The sequence below is a fragment of the Bremia lactucae genome, linkage group LG2 (assembly GCF_004359215.1).
Source record: "Bremia lactucae strain SF5 linkage group LG2, whole genome shotgun sequence".
Classification (NCBI taxonomy): Eukaryota; Oomycota; class Peronosporomycetes; order Peronosporales; family Peronosporaceae; genus Bremia; species Bremia lactucae.
In genome coordinates this window covers 3,947,042-3,952,060 of record NC_090611.1, presented here as the reverse complement: position 1 = coordinate 3,952,060, position 5,019 = coordinate 3,947,042, and positions in this window count along the sequence as shown.

The following is a 5,019-nucleotide window of genomic DNA, read 5'->3' as shown; positions in this document are numbered from 1 at the left end:
GGATTTGTATGTTTACAGCGCCCAAGACGTAAGTCATAGAATGCGCGCTCAAATTTAAAGAGCTTGTAACGAAAATGTGGCGGAGCTACCTCGCTCCTAAAGTCAGAGGAAGCCTTTCAAACTCAGAAAGTCTCTTACTTCTTTTAATTAATGGGTTCAACAGCTCAGAAGTCGTACAAGCTATAAAAGCTTAATGAATCCTAGTTCGAGGGATTTTTGGGCTCGTAAAACCAAGTGGCAACTAGTGCCCAAGAGGATATACCTTAGAAAGGCTTCTATCTCTTACGGATCAATGCGCAAGCCTTAGGGAGGAACTTAACACTTAAAGATCAAAAGGGAAGTGCATTTTATTTAATTATTTTAAAATTAAAACCCTTACCCTAGCTTATTTAAAATAGATTTCGGCAGCCAGATTTGTATCTGGCGGCGACTAGATTTGTCACCCATAATCAATGGAAGTTAAGTAGTTAACGATTTTAGAATAGGATAAAAGGGTATTTTACCCATAAAGTTAATATACCACAATAACGGTTCTCCAACCGATGCGTGCCCCATAACACCCTCCCCCATCAGACTGTTGACACGAAGTGACAACATTCGCTTCATTTTGCTCTTTAGTTGGAACCTAAACAGCTAACCGTTCGGTTTTGTTTTTGTTTCTTTTTTCTCATGACAATCCAGCGTGAGTCACAGACTCTTAGCCCCCCCCCTCGACGATAAGAGAATAACGGACTTTGACAGTCATTCTATATCAGAGGAGGAGGAGAAAGAGCGTCGTTCTCTCGCGCCTTCTCCTCCGGATGAACGTCGGCGGGCCCCATATCTGTCCCCAGAATGGGTGCCGCTGATATCTTAACTGCATTGAGCAGGACACGGGACTCTGAGTCCAGCATCATTACGAATCCGCTCATGAAGAGCAAGACCGAATAATCCTCATACAGGAAAAAGCTCGTCGTCGAGCTGCTGAGCTAGCGAAGCGAAAGCTAAAGCTAAAGCTAAAGATCATAGTGAATATGTATTCACTCCGCCTAGTGCGGACGAGCGTTTTGGATCTCCGGAGACGTAGCGAGTACGCCGGAGGAGACCGCTGCTCGTGACGCTCCTCATGAGCGAGACCTTACGCCAAAGGCAGTGACGCGAAGTCAGTATCTGACGCGTTTACGTGATCAAGCCTGTGGGGTTCGGTGACCTCCATGAGGGCAATTCCGATTGTTTTATTTCCAAACGAAACAAGGAGTGAAGACGAAGTCTCATTTGAGAACTGGGTCCACCTGGCCCGCCGCTTTCGTAGTATTTGGAATATTATGGAGCTGCGAATGCGGCTGATGTTCGTTTGGAACGGAAGCTTCGCTTCGATTTCGCCAAGCTTAAGGCCAAAGGCCTGTTACGTTCGGCATTTATGCCACAAAACAAAGAAAGGTCTAGCCACTATTTCAGTGCTTCGGTTGACCGTACAACCATGACTCGAATCCGAACTGAGGCTATAGGTCCACCTAATCCCACGTCTTGTGGTGGGAAGCGTCGTTTGACGCAAGTTGACCCTGAGCTTGGCGCTCAAAAATGTCAACGGCGTACGGGCAATCTTGCCGAAGAGGTACCTCGAACTCCCAAGAGATTTCAGAAGAGGGGTACCCTAGCCACTTCACTAGATACTGGTAATGGCCCTTACGACGACGTCGCTTTGAGAATTTCTCCACTTGAAACTGAATGTACATCCGCGCATCAAGCAGCGCGGGAGGAAGCAGAAATCTCGGTGAAGGCATTTGATGCTCTGAAGCACGAGGTGCAACTTCTTCGCGAGGTCCTTGCTCAAATTGAGAGCTCCTTTGAGGCGGTTCAGAACCGTCTTTTGCTGCTGGAGCGTCAACAACTTCGTTTAAAGGTCCAGCTGGACATCCTGGTGAGGATGCATTAATCTGCGGCACGACCGCCTGTCTCAACGCAAGGGCCTTTAAGTCCACATGGGAAGGGTCCCGATATGGCTCAATCAAGCCATCGTAGAACACTGTGTCATGCAAGGTCTTACGGATGGTCTCGTAAAAAAACACCTATTCCGCTTGGAACTGGATACGCTTGAAAAAGCAATATCCGTTGCGGAACAGGAGTTTTTTAGCTTGAGACAGGCTCAAGCTAGTTCGTTATCATATCGTCCTCCAAGAAGACACGAGCTGAGAGGTCCAGAGCCTATGGACCTCTCTTATGACAAAAGCGAGAAAACTCGCTTTTCGAATAATAAGCGATTGCACAAATGCAATCGCTGTCAAAATTTAGGACACTACGCTCATGTGTGTAGCGCTCCACGCCCAGTACCGAGAGGTACTGAACGTAATCATGGACCACATGCCAAAAAGGGCAACGGTCGCAGGTCCGACTTGTTGCGAAATGGCGGACCGCCAAAAAACGGTCGGGGTCAGCAGGGGCGCAACGCCCGTGATCCAGCAACCTCAAGAGAATTTGCAAATCTCTTGACAAAAGTTGCTCCAGACACACAAGCATTACGTGTATCTGCACCTGGTGATGAGGTATCCCTCATCACCTTGAATTTAAATGTGACTAATGATTTGTCACTTTGAGCCGTAGATGACTGTGGAGCGTCGAATAACTTTATTCGTCGCCAGTCGCTAGAGAGTTGTAGGCTCAAATTTGTTGTGCGCGACATCCCCCCAACGAGGATGACAGTGCGTCTACTGACAGGCGCATCGATAACAGTGATGAAACGCGCACTAAAATTTCACTACACGTACAAAAATTTACAATGACGATGATGAATTCATCAGATTTGGATGACAAATTTGCTGTCATCCAAGGCTTACCTTGGCTCAGAAAATATGAGCCAAGGATCAGCTGGCAGCATCGATTCGTAAAGATGCCTGCCACTTGTTCAGCAGATGGCCATCTGACGAACGTCTTGGAGCGTCCACAAGCATGTGGATGTACTACGAGTGAGCTCAATGGCATCACTTGTGGTACGGTCGTTAGTACGACTGCACAAGGTCACAGTGTAATTACTAATCACCCTGTGGAGTCAGCTGCCGGCGGCTGTGCGAATGCACAGGCAGCGCCGAAGGTCCACCTCTCGAATAAGTCGAGTGGATTGAGACATGAATGTACGCCTAGCGGGCGACATTCAAGGAAGATACCGGTTGTTTAAAATGGACAACACGATGATCCTAGATCGAGTAGAGAGTCGACTGTAGAGGACCCGACGATGATAGCGCAATCACAGTCGGAAGACGTTAAGGGATAAAATCCCCACGTACTTGAGGAGGAATCTCCTCCAATAGTTAATGCTGAAGTGACTAGACTTCAGCATCCCGAGAAATTGATCCCTCGGCAGCCTGTGGGTAAATCTCAGGAAGAAATTGAGACATTGAATGTCTTGGCTAATGACGGATCAATAGTAGGCGCTTGTACTCTTGATCTGTATGCGCCTCCGAAGTTAATTTCAGAGATAAATCAATTACCAACCCTAGAACCCAAGCGGTTCCTGAGAGATCTGCATAGTGATAGAATCAAGCAGATTAGCGTACTCGTCAGAGAGGATGAAGATGTAACCGATATTCAGTCAGCGGTATTTTTTGCAAAGAACGAACGGGTTCTCAGCAGCTCATCGATAGACGAAAGTGTCCTCGATGGGAAGACTCGGAATGAGAGATATACTTCATAATCCTAAGAGACACTTAACACAAATCCTTTAGACAAGGATTTGATTGAATTCAGGGATGTATTCCCTGAAACAGTTCCATGCGAGTTGCCCAAGGATAAAAGGCACTCGAAATGAGATCGAGCTCAAACCGGGCTCGAAGTACTGTGTCATGAAGCAGTGGCCATTGCATCGTGAACAAGTTCTTGCGATCGATAAATTATTATAGATCGATTAAAAGCGGGCCATGTGAGGGAGTCAACCTCCCCACGTAGCTCTCCGATATTCTGTGTGCGAAAAGCCACAGGAGGGTGGCGAATAGTGCTCGCGTTCAATAAACTGAATGCTGCAACGGTACCGGCTTAAACGCCGACACCTAAAAAAGACGTAATCATAGATGGTGTGTCTAAGAGAACCATCTTTTCGTCAATGGATCTGATGGTTGGGTTCTACCAAATCCTTATGCGTGAACGGGACATCCCGTACACAGCAGTGAACACTCCCAGTGGGATGCTCTGATAATGGCTAGTAATGTCACAGGGGCTTAGTAACGCCCTGCAACATTCAACAGATGCGTAACGAATCTGTTGAGACGGGTGCGAGAATTCGCACCGAGTTATTTTGACGATGTATTCGTCCATAGCCGGGCGATGGACGGAAAGACGGACGTGGAAGTTCATAAAATTCACGTTCGTCAGGTTCTTACACTTATGCGAAAGCATAAGCTGTATGCAAATCTCAAGAAGTGTATATTTGCTGCAAGCGAAATAACACTTCTTGGGTGCGTCGTCGGAAAACACGGCGTGCGCCCTGATCCCGAAACAATCAAGGCAATTACCGACTGAGTTATGCCGAGATGACAGTTCATATCTCTCATCTCTTGAAAAAAGACGAGAAATGGTTATGGAACGCTGATTGTCAGCGTTCCTTAAAAGTATCAAGCAAAGCTTGGTGCAATCGCCCATCTTGGCGATTGCAGATCAAGACAGACCATTTCATGTGGTCTGTGACGCCAGCGATTTCGCAATCGGCTGTGCGTTAATGCAATACGATTCAGATGGCGCGGAGCGCGTCGTCCGTTACCAATCGCGTCAGCTGCAACCAGCTGAACGCAATTACCCAGTGCATGACAAGGAACTCCTTGCCATGAAATATGCATTGGCTAAATTTAGGGTCTACCTCCTAGGAGATAGACCGTTCATCGTATATACGGACCATGCGTCATTACGCACGGCCGTAAATAGTCCACACCTCTCGCAAAGAATGGCGAGGTGGCTATCCTTCTTCGCGGAGTATAACTTCTCCGTCGAATATAAACCAGGACGACTTAATGTCGTCGCTGATGCGTTATCACGCCGACCCGATTTCGAGTCAGC